Source organism: Dendrobates tinctorius, unplaced genomic scaffold (assembly GCF_039654945.1).
Source record: "Dendrobates tinctorius isolate UK_male_01 unplaced genomic scaffold, ASM3965494v1 ptg000219l, whole genome shotgun sequence".
Taxonomy (NCBI): domain Eukaryota; kingdom Metazoa; phylum Chordata; class Amphibia; order Anura; family Dendrobatidae; genus Dendrobates; species Dendrobates tinctorius.
In genome coordinates, this window is record NW_027361886.1 from 1,483,507 (window position 1) to 1,499,231 (window position 15,725).

The following is a 15,725-nucleotide window of genomic DNA, read 5'->3' on the forward strand; positions in this document are numbered from 1 at the left end:
CATGACGATTTTTGGAATTTTTTTTCGCATGTGGTAAAATTGGTAAGGCAGCTTTATTCTTCGGGTCAGTACGATTACAGCAATACCTCATTTATATAATTTTTTTATGGTTTGACACTTTTACATAATAACAATTTTATAGAAAAAATTATTTTTTTTGCATCGTTTTTTTCTGAGAGCTATAACTTTTTTATTTTTCTGCTGATGGAGCTGTATGGCAGCTTATTTTTTTCATGATAAGATGATGTTTTCAGCAGTACAATTTTTATTTACATCCGTCTTTTTGATCGCATGTTATTACACTTTTTTTCAACGGCAGGATGATAAAGCATTGCTTTCTGCCTTGTTTTTTATTTATTTTTTTTACGGTGTTCACTGAAGGGGTTATCTAGTTGGACAGTTTTATAGAGCAGGTCATTTTGGATGCGGCAATTCCAAATATGTGTACTTTTATTGTTTTTTTATTTGCATAAATAAATGTATTTATTGGTAAAGTATTTAATTTTTTTTCTTTATTTGGGGATTTTTTTAAAATATTTTTACACATTATAATTTTTTTTTTTACTTTATTACATTGTCCCAATATGAAATATAGGAAAAGGATAAAGGGAAGGTCAGCTCACCTAGTCTCAGTTACTGTCCATAGTTCCCATGTGCATGGAGCCGCTTGCATCACAGCGTTGTCAGAAACAAAGGCATGAGGAAAGGATCTCCAGCGTTGGATCAATAGTTAAAATGTAAACATTTATTTGAAAAATTAAAACAAAATAAAGGAAATGTACACAAAATTAATGGATATAGGAGCAGATGGGGTCTCAGGTGGATTAAACCAACGCGTTTCGACCTAGCCGGTCTTATTCATGGTCATTTATATTTTTATTATTTTGTTAGTATTTTTTTAAATCCACCTTTGGCTTCCAACACTGCGTTAATCCTTCTGGGCATGTTATTGATCAGATTCAAACATGTCTTGATCAAAATCAGATCCCAGGTCTCTTCTACACAACTTCTTCTTTCCAAAGTTGGTGCATACTGGTTGACTCACTTGGGTATGTTTGCAGTTTGTTCTTCAACTCTACCCATAAGTGTTCGATTGGGGTGAGGTCTGGGCACTGTGGGGAACAACCCAGCACCTCTACTTCATTGTCATTGTACCATTTCTTCGCCAATCTCGACGTATGCTTTGTGTCATTGTCCTACTGGGATACTATGGCTTCATATTCAAAAACAAAGTACTGGAGTGTACAAAGTAGCTTGTCTTGTAGTATACTCACATGTAGCTCAGCATTGAGACCACCATTGATCCTGGTCAAGTATCCAATGCCTTTGACTATTGAACAACCCTATTGTCATGGTTAGGACATGGTTACTGTCCTGTTCTCACAGGGTTAACTTTTGCCGGCCTCTCTTTGGATCTGGGAGGGGTGTTTATACTCACTCCAAACTAGCATTCTCTGTCAGTTATACTGCTTTTCTGGTGTGCCTGACCCCTGGTGTGCGTGTACTCTGCGCTGTTTGTTTGCTTCCCGTGTATGACCCGGCTTGTTCATTCACTCTGTACTCTGTCTCTCGTTTTGGTACCATTGTCTTTTCTGGTTCGGACCTCCTGGCTTGGCTATCATTACTCCGTTAGTTTACCCCTATTGTACCGCCTAATGCCCGTTCTGGTTTCTATTGCTACGTCCTGACTATCCATTCTGTCTAATTCTTTGGTACTGTATTTCTATCTCGTGCTTTGACCTCGGCTTGATCTGGCTTCTGTCTCTGTCTATGCCCCTTTGTAACATTGTCCTGTAGTTACCTTTCTAGGAGTTTCCCTGCAGCTCCTATGTTATGATGAGTCACCGAAGGAGGAAAAAACAAAATACTAGCTAAGTCCAGAAAAACCAGAGAGGTTGGCAGCTATCGGATTGCAGACCCCTGAACCTATCCACAACAACTAGCAGTAGCCGTGGGGGGTTCCTACGGTGCCCTAGACCCCTCGATCACAGCCGGAGAACTAAATAGCTTAAAGACAGAAAGTGGAAAAACTAAACTGCCCCAGAGCAGACCCCAAAGCAATAGGCAGCCCCCAACATATAATGACGGTGAAGCAAGATGAAAACACTAACACAGATAGAAAGATAGGTTGAGCAAATGATGGGGCCCAAGCTAACTAAATAGGACAGGATAGGAAAGCTGCTGTCTGCCATCCGCAAAAACCCTATCCAAAATGAGCCAACCGACTGATAGGAAAAACAGGCCCTGAAGTCGCTAGGCTTCAAAAGACTATATCAGCACTCAGGTATATTCTGAAGACAGAGCAAAAGATCAACAGATCAGAGACAAAAATGGAATTCAGCTCACCCCCGGTCGGGGATGGCAGAACTCCCAAAAAACAAGGCAAAACAAAAACAAAACTGAAGAGTACAAAACAGAGCAGAAAAACTTAGCTTTGAGATGCAGGAATCAGACTGGTCTCCAAGAATCCAGAAGGATCACCAGCAAGGCAGAAGGGCGTCGGCTGCCTTATATCCAGTCATCAATTCCAGCCACCCAGTCATCATCTAGCTGCCCAGGTGTTTGGTAATCAGCCTCACTACCTTCCTTCACCAGTGGAGGGAGTTCATCAGACCTCAATGGTGAAGAGAAAAATGAACTCACAACATCCTAGCTCCGTGGAGCTTAGGCCACGCCCCCAGCAGTCACGTGATTCAGGTCCTGGAGCATGCATTGTCACCACTGCTGTCCGCTCCGCAGGTATCATTGTGCACAGTCTTTGCACTCAGGACATGCGCTCTGGCTCAGTGAGCAAGTGCAGTGCGGTGTTCCTGACATTATAACTGACCATTTCAGTTTTTTTCCCTCTGAAGAGAAAGAAAAATAAAGTGTGTGTTATCCTCATGGATCCCATACAAGTCTTGGCTGATCAGGTCAAGCACCTGACCCAAATGTTCCATAAACTCAATATGGAACAGCGCACGATGGCCCATACCCAGCAACAGTTGGTGGTTACTGTGCAGGGGGCTGTCGATGCAGGGGCTTCAAGTTCTGGGGGTAGGGATGTGTCATTAGCATCCTCCGAATCTCCGGTCAAATTGCCCGACCCTTTCTCAGGGGATAAAAAGGAGTTCAGGTCTTTCAGAGAAGGATGCAAGATTTTTTTTTTCTCTAAGGCTCCGCTCCTCTGGGGATGAGTTCCAGAGGGTGGGGGTCATTATTTCCCTACTCCGGGGGGCTCCGCAAGCATGGGCTTTCTCTCTGTCTTCCTCTGCTCCTGAATGTATGTCAGTGAACTTGTTCTTTGAGGCTCTGTGGCACATCTATGACGAGCCTGATAGAGTGCATCTGGCTGAGGATATGGTGATGAGTGACACAGGGGAGGCACTCTGCTGAATGGCTCTGCTCAGAGTTTAGACGTTGGATGTCCGAAGTATCCTGGATTGCCGCCGCCCTGAGAGGGTTGTTCCGCAGGGGCCTCTCTGACCGTCTGCAGGACGTTCTGGCATTACATCCGCCTCCTGATACCCTGGAGGACGCTGTTATGAATGAGTCACTGAGGAGGAAAAAACAAAAAGCAAGCTAAGCCCAGAAAACCGGAGAGGTTGGTAACTAGTGGATTGCAGACCCCTGATCCTATCCACACAACTAGCAGTAGCTGTGGAGCGTGCGTACGGTGGTCCTAGACGCCTCGTCACGGCCGGAGAACTAAATAAGCCTAAAGAAAGAAAGGGAAAATCTAACCTGCCCCAGACCAGACCCCAAAGCAATAGACAGCCCCCAACATGTATTGTCGGTGAAACAAGATGAAAACACAAACACAGATAGGAGGATAGGCTGAGCAAATGATGGGGCCCTCACTAACTAGAAAGGACAGGAAAGAAAAGCTGCTGTCTGCAATCACGCAAGAAACCCTGCCAAAAAATGTCCAACACGTCTGATAGAAAAAGGCCCTGAAGTCGCTAGACTTCAATTCCCTATATCAGCACTCAGGTATATTCTGAAGACAGAGCAAAAGAGATCAACTGATCAGAGACAAAATGGGGATTCAGCCCAGTCCCAGCCAGGGCTGGCTGAACACAAAAACTAAGTAAACCAGATGAAAACTAATATGAACAATAGCAGAGAAAACTTAGCTTTAAGAAGGCAGGAACCAAACTGGAAACCAGAAGCCACAGTCAGGAGAAATCACCAGCAAGAAACTAGGGAGTCGGCTGCCTTAAATCCAATCAGAAATTCCTGATGTCCAATTACAGTTCTCTTCCTCAGGTGGCCGGTCTCTGCCATTTAGATCAGCTTCATTACCTCCCTTCACCAACAGAGGGAGTCCAGATAGAGAACTCACTACTCCTCTGTCAGCACAGCCAGCTCCATAACCCTCACCAGAAGCCAGAGGCAAACCAGAAAATGAGCTCACAACAGTACCCCCCCTTGAGGAGGGGTCACCGAACCCTCATCCACACCACCGGGCCGATCAGGATGGGCCCGATAAAAAGCACGAACCAATCTATCGGCATGAATATCAGAGGCAGAGACCCAAGAATTGTCCTTCTGGCCATAACCCTTCCACTTGACCAAATACTGGAGTCTCCATCTAGCCAGACGAGAATCCAGTATTTTCTCTACCTCATATTCCACATTACCTTTAACCAATACAGGGTCAGTAGGTGCCGCCATAGGAACTACTGGCTCAACACATCTCTTCAACAGCGACTTATGAAACATGTTATGGATCTTAAACGTAACAGGAAGAGCCAATCGAAAAGAAACCGGATTAAGAATCTCCAAAATCTTGTAAGGTCCAATAAATCTTGGCTTGAACTTTGGAGAAGCCACCTTCATAGAGATATTCTTTGATGACAACCAAACCATATCACTCTCTTTAAACCGGGGACCAAAGGTCCTATGCCGGTAGAAAACCTCTGGGCCTTTTCCTGGGAGAGAGACAACTTATCCACTACTTGGTCCCAAATCTGCTGCATTCTCTCTACCACAGTGTCAACACCTGGGCAGGCTGAAGATTGCACTTGCCCTGAAGAATATCGAGGATGAAACCCAAAGTTACAGAAAAAGGGGGACATCAAGGTGGCAGAACTAGCTCTATTATTTAAAGCGAATTCAGCCAAGGGCAAAAATGAAACCCAATCATCCTGATCAGCAGATATAAAACATCTCAAATAGGACTCCAAAGTCTGGTTTGACCCCGGTCCTCTTCCTCAGGATTGGCCTCCTGTTGGGCTGAAGGCACTGCTGGTGGTGATGGTTGGGTGTGCCTGATGGTGCCAAAGATGGGCCAGCCCCTTCTTCACCATCCCCAAACGGGGTCAATGTTGACCTCTAAGTCGGGAGCCGTTTCCCTGCTCGGTCAGGTTAGAGTCAGTTCTGTTTTTAAAAAATCAAGATTCTTGGTAGCACATTGCTCCCAGTAAACAGGGCATGCGCTCCTGAGAACAGGACATTCTATGTGAACAAACATATTAACAGTCGCTGTGTGCACAGACGCGCATCCTCCTGTGTGAATAGTCCATATAGGATGCTGACTGACGTGTATCTAGCTGATCTGTGCTCATGTACGTGTTATAGCACTGTAATGACAGTAGTCTAATTCCGTTTCTCACGTGCATGTGTTATCTGTGTTTTTCGTTATTTCTTTTCCATTATAGTCTATGGTGCTGTTCACTGGCCCATATGTCTTTGCAGACTGCGTGCGTCTGCCCAAATAAAAATCAGCTTGTAACTAATAAGTCATGTCAGACTAACTTAATTTCCTTCTATGATGGAATCACTGATTGGGTGGATCAGGGAAATGCTGTAGATATAGTATATCTTGACTTCAGCAAAGCATTTGACAAAGTATCTCACACAATCCTTGTTGAAAAAATGACTAAGTATGGAATGGACAAGGCAACTGTTAGGTGGATTAATAACTGGCTTAGTGATCGGACACAAAGAGTGGTCGTAAATGGCTGCACATCCAGTTGGAAGAATGTCTCAAGTGGGGTACCACAGGGCTCTGTCCTGGCCCTGTATTTTTCAACATCTTTATCAACTACTTAGATGAAGAAATTGAGGGTAAACTGATTAAATTTGCTGATGACACAAAGCTGGGGGGGGGGATAGCTAATACTAGAGAAGAGAGAGAGGATTCAAAAAGATATAAATAAACTGGAGCAGTGGGCAGCAACTAACAGAATGGTTTTTAACAGGGAAAAATGCAAAGTACTACATCTGGGCAATAAAAATGAAAAAAGCATATACAGAATGGGAGGAATAGGGCTAAGCAACAGCACATGTGAAAAAGACTTGGATATATTAAAAGATAACAGACTGAATATGAGTCAACAGTGTGATGCAGCAGCAAAAAAGGCAAATGCAATTCTAGGATGTATTAACAGAAGCATACAGTCTAGATCACGTGAAGTCATTATTGCCCTCTACTCCTCTTTGGTCAGACCTCATCTGGAATACTGTGTCCATTTTAAAAAAGACATCAACAAACTGGAGCAAGTTCAGAAAAGAGCGACCAGGATGGTGACCGGTCTGCCAACCCTGGCTTATGAGGAAAGGTTGCATGATTTGGGAATGTTTAGCTTGCAAAAGAGAAGACTGAGAGGAGACCTAATAGCTGTCTACAAATATCTCAAGGGCTGTCACATTGTAGAAGGATCATCTTTATTCTCATTTGCACAAGGAAAGACTAGAAGCAATGGGATGAAACTGAATGGGAGGAGACACAGATTAGATATTAGAAAAAACTTTTTGACAGTTAGAGTGATCAATGAGTGGAACAAGCTGCCACGAGAAGTGGTGAGTTCTCCTTCAATGGAAGTCTTCAAACAGAGGCTGGACAGACATCTGACTGGGATGATTTAGCGAATCCTGCTTTGAGCAGGGGGTTGGACCAGATGGCCCAGGTATGATTCAGAGATGTTTTTGTTTTTTTATTGGTATCACAGACAAAATCGCCTATACAAGTCTATGAACCTGTGCCAATTACGGACAACACATAGATATCACCAGTGCACAATCCGCATGGTCTGTGATTCACTTTGTAATGTATAGGAGAAGTTTTTAATTAATTTACTTTTTTCATATGTGAAAATCACTAATGAAATACTGATGGTAAAGACCAGGGGCTGGGTGTCAAGTTTGTCTAGGGGGGCAAGCACACATCCCTGGCCCATGTGTAGTGCTATAGAAGTAGCAGAGGTAACTTTTAAAAAACGAGGCTGGACGTGTCATTTTCTTGTTGGGATGCTTGTATTTTTTTGCCTGCAGAATTAATATAAGGGTACGTGCACACAACATCTCTTTCAGGCGGATTGTGGCAGGCACCCCCTCACCTTAAAAAGTGCAGCAAACCTGCCGCTAAACATGACCTTAGTGCACCCGGGGCGGAAAAAAACATGGCACCTTGAGGAAGAAGACTTGAGACACTTTCCTAAAGCGGCTGTGCCACCTGAAATAACACATTGTGTGTACATGCCTCAGATACGAACACTAAGCTACAGCACCCTGCAACCCTGAATACAAGAATCACTCTAAAGCTACTTTTACACTTAACGCATTTTTTGCGGTCCGTTATTGCGGTCTGTTTTTGTGGGCCATATTGCCACATTTTTTTGTGGTGGGCCGCAAAAAAGTTTGCGGATCTCCATTTTTTTTTCAATTCTATCGAAATAGTATTGGAAAAAAACCCGTCTTTACGCAAAACCATATCCGCTGCGGATCTGCAGCAGAATCCGCAGCGTGTGCACATAGCCTAAGTGTAAAACCAGCCTAAGGGCCGGTGCAGACGGCCATATATTCTCTCATCTGAGAGAATCGGGCCAATGATGCAACTTACACTCTGATCAAGCTCTGATCCGAGCGTCGGCATAGTGGGGTCCAATTCTGTAGGATGAGAGAATCCGAGAACACTGAGGAAAAGATGGAGAACAAAATATTCTCCACTGTGTCATAAAGTGCAGTCCGATGTTTTCCCCGCACTCATTGAGTTGCATGACCGAATGTGATCGGAATATCAGATCAAACTCGGACATGAAGCCATTGTTCCCTCGGACTGGCTTCATCTGTCTGAGGAAAATATTGAACATGTGCCGGGCCTCATACACTAACATTGGTCCGAGTGAGATCCAATGTTTTTGTTTTCTCACACGCTCGGGCCGATAATACAGCGTCATCACAAGCCCTAAGACTACACGAATAAAACTGTGATCTGGTGACAGAGCCAACTTATTACACCGATACAAATGACAGAATACCAGAACCACGATTACTATACAGAAATGGCAGCAAAGCCAAGCCGACTATATCGATATGAGAACAAAACCAAATCATACGGAAATGATTTGAAAATTGCTGCATTTAAAAAGGATGTGTCATTTTAAGAAAGAGGTAGACGGAGGCATAGGACCACCCCGCCTACCTCGCAAAAAAGCAGATTGAAAAGAAAAAAAAGTGTTTAACCCTATTGTGACGGCACATGTCGCATCTCTCAATTTGAGGTTGGCTCCGGCGGACCCGCCAGCGGCTATTAACTAGTTAAATGCCGCTGTCAAACTCTGACAGAAGCTGTAGTGTTCACTTCTGGCATAACAGGTCCTGTGTTGTGAGGACAGGCTGTAGATGCGGAGACGGTGGACAGCAGAGGAGAGAAGCGCTCACTTGAGCCGGAGGATGGAGTAGCGAGTGCCGGTGATTTACCTCTGTGCTCCTCTATCCTGTTACTCCCGGCTCTGCACTGCTCTGCACAGCAGACATCCTCAGCTCCTCACATGCTGTCCTGCTCTACTACTGTGTCCTTCTCCTGCTCTGTCTCCATCTCCCCACTCACACACAGTCCCAGTGATCTCCGATCTCCGGTAACCTGGCACCGTCTCTCGGCTTTTATGGTTGTCTGAGGAGGACAGTGACATATAAAGCCCAAATTTAGTGTACACTCCTGACCTGTGTGATACTGAGCTGTGTATCTAATCATGACCTGTGTGATACTGTCTGCTGAGCCGTATATCTAATCCCCTCCTGTGTCATAGTCTGCTGAGCCGTATATCTAATCCCCTCCTGTGTCATAGTCTGCTGAGCCGTGTAGCTATTCCTCTCCTGTGTGATACTGTGTGCTGAGCTGTGCATCTAATCTTATCCTTTGTGATAGTCTGCTGAGCCGTGTATCTAATCCTATCCTGTGTGATAATGCCTGCTGAGCTTTGTATCTAATCCTATCCTGTGTGATATTGGGCTGTGTATCTAATCCTAACCTGTGATAGTCTGCTGAGCTGTGTATCTAATCCTCTCCTGGTATGCTGTCTGCTGTGCCGTGTATCTAATCCTCTCCTGTGATGCTGTCTGCTGAGCAGTGTATCTAATTCTCTCCTGTGTCATAGTCTGCTGAGCCGTGTAGCTATTCCTCTCCTGTGTGATACTGTGTGCTGAGCTGTGCATCTAATCTTATCCTTTGTGATAGTCTGCTGAGCCGTGTATCTAATCCTATCCTGTGTGATAATGCCTGCTGAGCTTTGTATCTAATCTTATCCTGTGTGATATTGGGCTGTGTATCTAATCCTAACCTGTGATAGTCTGCTGAGCTGTGTATCTAATCCTCTCCTGGTATGCTGTCTGCTGTGCCGTGTATCTAATCCTCTCCTGTGATGCTGTCTGCTGAGCAGTGTATCTAATTCTCTCCTGTTTGATACTGTCTGCTGAGCCGTGTATCTAATCCTATCCTGTGTGATATAGTCTGCTGAGCCGTGTATCTAATCCTATCCTGTGTGATACAGTCTGCTGAGCCGTGTATCTAGTCTTATCCTGTGTGATACTGTCTGCTGAGCCGTGTCTCTTATCCTCGCCTGTATGATACTGTTTGCTGAGCTGTGTATCTAATCCTCTCCTGTGTGATACTGTCTGCTGAGCCGTGTATCTAATCCTATCCTGTGTGATACTGGGCTGTGTATCTAATCCTATCCTGTGTGATACTGTCTGCTGAGCCATGTATCTAATCCTCTCCTGTGTTGCTGTCTGCTGAGCCGTGTATCTAATCCTATCCTGTGTGATACTGTGTGCTGAGCTGTGCATCTAATCTTATCCTTTGTGATAGTCTGCTGAGCCGTGTATCTAATCCTATCCTGTGTGATAATGTCTGCTGAGCTTTGTATCTAATCCTATCCTGTGTGATATTGGGCTGTGTATCTAATCCTAACCTGATAGTCTGCTGAGCTGTGTATCTAATCCTCTCCTGGTATGCTGTCTGCTGTGCCGTGTATCTAATCCTCTCCTGTGATGCTGTCTGCTGAGCAGTGTATCTAATTCTCTCCTGTTTGATACTGTCTGCTGAGCCGTGTATCTAATCCTATCCTGTGTGATATAGTCTGCTGAGCCATGTATCTAATCCTATCCTGTGTGATACAGTCTGCTGAGCCGTGTATCTAGTCTTATCCTGTGTGATACTGTCTGCTGAGCCGTGTCTCTTATCCTCGCCTGTATGATACTGTTTGCTGAGCTGTGTATCTAATCCTCTCCTGTGTGATACTGTCTGCTGAGCCGTGTATCTAATCCTATCCTGTGTGATACTGGGCTGTGTATCTAATCCTATCCTGTGTGATACTGTCTGCTGAGCCATGTATCTAATCCTCTCCTGTGTTGCTGTCTGCTGAGCCGTGTATCTAATCCTATCCTGTGTGATACTGTGTGCTGAGCTGTGCATCTAATCTTATCCTTTGTGATAGTCTGCTGAGCCGTGTATCTAATCCTATCCTGTGTGATAATGCCTGCTGAGCTTTGTATCTAATCCTATCCTGTGTGATATTGGGCTGTGTATCTAATCCTAACCTGTGATAGTCTGCTGAGCTGTGTATCTAATCCTCTCCTGGTATGCTGTCTGCTGTGCCGTGTATCTAATCCTCTCCTGTAATGCTGTCTGCTGAGCAGTGTATCTAATTCTCTCCTGTTTGATACTGTCTGCTGAGCCGTGTATCTAATCCTATCCTGTGTGATATAGTCTGCTGAGCCGTGTATCTAATCCTAACTTGTGTGATACAGTCTGCTGAGCCGTGTATCTAGTCTTATCCTGTGTGATACTGTCTGCTGAGCCGTGTCTCTTATCCTCGCCTGTATGATACTGTTTGCTGAGCTGTGTATCTAATCCTCTCCTGTATGATACTGTCTGCTGAGCCGTGTATCTAATCCTATCCTGTGTGATACTGGGCTGTGTATCTAATCCTATCCTGTGTGATACTGTCTGCTGAGCCATGTATCTAATCCTATCCTGTGTGATACTGTCTGCTGAGCTGTGTATCTAATCCTCTCCTGTGTTGCTGTCTGCTGAGCCGTGTATCTAATCCTCTCCTGTGTTTGTCTGCTGAGTCGTGTATCTAATCCTATCCTGTGTGATACTGGGCTGTGTATCTAATCCTATCCTGTGTGATACTGTCTGCTGAGCCATGTATCTAATCCTCTCCTTTGTTGCTGTCTGCTGAGCCGTTTGTCTGCTGAGTCGTGTATCTAATCCTCTCCTGTGTTACTGTCTGCTGAGCCGTGTATCTAATCCTCTCCTGTGTTGCTGTCTGCTGAGCCATGTATTTAATCCAAACCTTTGTTGCTGTCTGCTGAGCCGTGTATCTAATCCTATCCTGTGTTGCTGTCTGCTGAGCCGTGCATCTAATCCTATCCTGTGTGATACTCTCTGCTGAGCCGTGTATCCTATCCTGTGTGATACTGGGCTGTGTATCTAATCCTATCCTGTGTGATACTGGGCTGTGTATCTAATCCTATCCTGTGTGATACTGTCTGCTGAGCCATGTATCTAATCCTCTCCTGTGTTGCTGTCTGCTGAGTCGTGTATCTAATCCTCTCCTGTGTTTGTCTGCTGAGTCGTGTATCTAATCCTCTCCTGTGTTACTGTCTGCTGAGCCGTGTATCTAATCCTCTCCTGTGTTGCTGTCTGCTGAGCCGTGTATCTAATCCTCTCCTGTGTTGCTGTCTGCTGAGCCGTGTATTTAATCCAAACCTTTGTTGCTGTCTGCTGAGCCGTGTATCTAATCCTCTCCTGTGTTGCTGTCTGCTGAGTCGTGTATCTAATCCTCTCCTGTGTTTGTCTGCTGAGTCGTGTATCTAATCCTCTCCTGTGTTACTGTCTGCTGAGCCGTGTATCTAATCCTCTCCTGTGTTGCTGTCTGCTGAGCCGTGTATCTAATCCTCTCCTGTGTTGCTGTCTGCTGAGCCGTGTATTTAATCCAAACCTTTGTTGCTGTCTGCTGAGCCGTGTATCTAATCCTATCCTGTGTGATACTCTCTGCTGAGCCGTGCATCTAATCCTATCCTGTGTGATACTCTCTGCTGAGCCGTGTATCCTATCCTATGTGATACTGGGCTGTGTATCTAATCCTATCCTGTGTGTTACTGTCTGCTGAGCCATGTATTATGTGAGAACTATATGTCGACATTATGTGAGAACTATATGACAATATTATGTGTGAACTAGAGTGAGTGCAACAAAATTAATAAAGGGGATGGGGAAACTACAATACCCAGAGAGAAAAAACACAAAAATTGAGCTTGGTTTGAGTTGATACACATGCAGCATATAAATGCATGTTGATATTGGCCATAAAACATAAAACCTACAAAAGACAAAGTGAGCAAAAACCCTGCTGTAACTAAATAAGTAAAAGCAAAAGTGCATCTAAATAATACAGAGTTTTTAGTAATACTGTTTTTGATAGAAAGTAGCATGAAAGCTATCCCACCACGACACGGTAACTGTTCGGGATAGTCCTACACTGTCTAATATTAAACACCTTGCCTTGTGTCAAAGTTGACCTCAATGTGTGAACAAGGGTAGACAAAAGGACTGGGTCCCAAACAGTAGACACCAGTCTGGGGAAGAAGCCTTATATACAATTTCCAGCTCAGGAGAGGGAGGCCACACCCGGGCTTGCGCAGAATGCAAAAATACAATACCCAGAGAGATTAGCAAAATCAGGATTATTTAGTCTAGAAAAAAGACGACTGAGGGGCGATCTAATAACCATGTAAAAGTATATAAGGGGACAAAACAAATATCTCTCCGAGGATCTGTTAATACCAAGGAAGATGACGGTCACAAGGGGGCATTCTCTGCTACTGGAGGAGAGAAGGTTTTTCCACCATCATAGATGAGGATTCTTTACTGTTAGGGCAGTGAGAATCTGGGATTCCTTGCCTGAGGAGATGGTGATGGCAAACTCAGTCGAGAGGTTCAAGAGAGGCCTGGATGTCTTCCTGGAGCGTAACAATATTGTATCTTACAGTGATTAGGTTCTGCAGTAGATTTGGGGATTTATAGTGACGTAATATAGGCTGAACTGGATAGACAAATGTCTTTTTTCGGCCTTGCTAATTATGTGGCGGTAGACCCCATTGTAGGGTGGTTCTGGCTGAGCACCTACACGGGTCTGGGGTAATATAGGTTGCAGCGCCGCAGTATGACCTACAGTTAGGCGCAGTCATGGGAGGGTTGGTGAGGCAGCTGAAGAGAAGGGTCTCATTTTTATTGTTACTATATGGCTAAATTTCCCCCCAGCCTGCTTCCCAGCGTCACCCCAGACTGCGCCTGTCGCCTCGCTTTCACACATCGCCAGGACAGGATGGAGAAAACAGGATCTGAGGAGGGGAATGGGGTCATTAGATGCAAAGTCAGGATCAGAACAGGCCATCAATCAGCAGAAATGTTTCCTGGATTTCTGTGGAGCAGACAAGCAGACGGTCCATCCATGTGTATAAAACACAGCGCTCTATGTACAATCCCTGGCTGCTCCGCTCACTGAACAGGGTGCCCCCCCATAGACCAGCACACTGCACTCCTGAAATACTCTGTGCTTCTGTCACCCTGCTCCCACCACCATATATGTCCCAGAATTCTTGCTGCCTGCCATACTCTGTGACTGTCTACTTGTCAGTATAACTTTGCAGTCACCAACAAAAAGGCTGCTCACTGTGTTCCTAAATGTCATCCTCTCTTATCCCTTAGTAAACACCCAGAAGGGGAGGGGAGGAGTGACATCACACCCATGTCATCAGACTCAGCCCATATCTACTGCAGGGCAGTAATGTGAGCTAGTTGTACACTAGGTTTTTGTCAAATTTCAGTAGCTGCTCCCCCTAGTGTTTAAAAGTGGAAATACCTATCCTTTTTAAAATTATTTTTCATATTTTACTAAATTATAAGCAAATGATATTTTTTAAGAAAATGTAAATATTAATTCTTTACATTTTTTCTATTGCTGGGAAAACTTTTTTTTCATGGTTCCTTCCCTTTAAAACCGGGGTTTTCTTTGTGAGCTCTGAAGAACAGATGCAATTAGGAGGGGCATTCCTTTGTATGAGTCTCTTGCGGTTCGTTGAAAAATGGGGTTGTGTTTTTTTCTGTGGTCAAAAGAGGTATTTCATTAGGGTCTGACCTTCTTTACCAAAACACAGAAAGCCCTAGGAAAACTTTTACAACAGGTTGTATGGAGGATAACAACCTGGGTGTATATATCTCCTCTGCGTGTGTAGCTCAGTTTTTTCTTACCCGTGGAAGTGGTTATTGGTCTGAAAACTGAGAAAAAAAATCTATCCTCTTAGATAGTGGGGTGGTCGCCAACATGATGGATGCTCAGTTCTCATGGGACCTTGATCTTGCGTGTAGGACTCTGGTGAAGCCCATCCCCATATGTGCAATTAACTCTGCAACTCTCCGTCAGGGAAATTTTACGCAAGTAGTGCATAATGTGAACCTGCGCATAGGGGCTCTTCACAGGGAGCTCCTTTCTTGTTATATCTTGGAAGGTCTCCCTACTATTGTGTTAGGCTTTTCTTGGCTAACTGTGCATAATCCGGTTATTGACTGGCTGTCCAGAGAAATAGTCAAATTGAGTGATTTCTGCAAAAATTATTGCCTAGGTACCATCATTTCTACTGTTTCCACTATACCGTCTTTTCTGCGTGATTTTGTGGATGTGTTTTCACAAAAGAGGTGCCAGGAACTGCCCCCCCCCACCGTGTGAATGATTGCCCTGAAATCTTGCTCCCTAAGGGAAAATTACCCAGAACCAGATTATACAATCTGTCTGGCCCTGAAAGGTAAGCCATGAAGGATTACATCTCTTAGAGTCTTGCTAAAGGTCCCGTTACATTTAGAGATGCACCAGCGATCCCGACAACGATACGACCCGGTCAGGATCACTGGTGCATCGCTAAATGGTCACTAGTGAGCTGCCATACAGGCAGATCTCACCAGCGATACAGCGATGCTCGGCGGTTGTTACTTACCTGTCACACGCGGAGATGATGACGACTTCCGCATGTGTCACTCGTCGGCGCCAGCAGGACGCAAGCGAGAAGAAAATGGCCCAGGGCGTTCTCACGCGATCATCGATATACAGCGGGGGGGGCGTTCAGAAGTAAATGTCACTTGTAGCGAGATCACTAGCGATATCGCTGTTGCGTCACAAAATCGGTGACTCTTTAGCGAAATCGCTAACGATATCACTGTGTGTAAAAGGCCCTTAAGGGTCATATTAGACGCTCCTCTTCGCCGGTAGCTGTGGGGTGATTCTTTTTTGTTAAAAAGAAACATAAGGGCATTTGTCTCTGTTTATATTTTTGTGAGATAAATCAGATTACTATCCGGGGCCCTTATCCCCTCCCACTCATTCCCGATTTATTCAGATTGTTGGAGCAAAATGGTTCTCTAAGCTGGAACTCAGAGGAGCCTGTAGTCTGATTAGGAT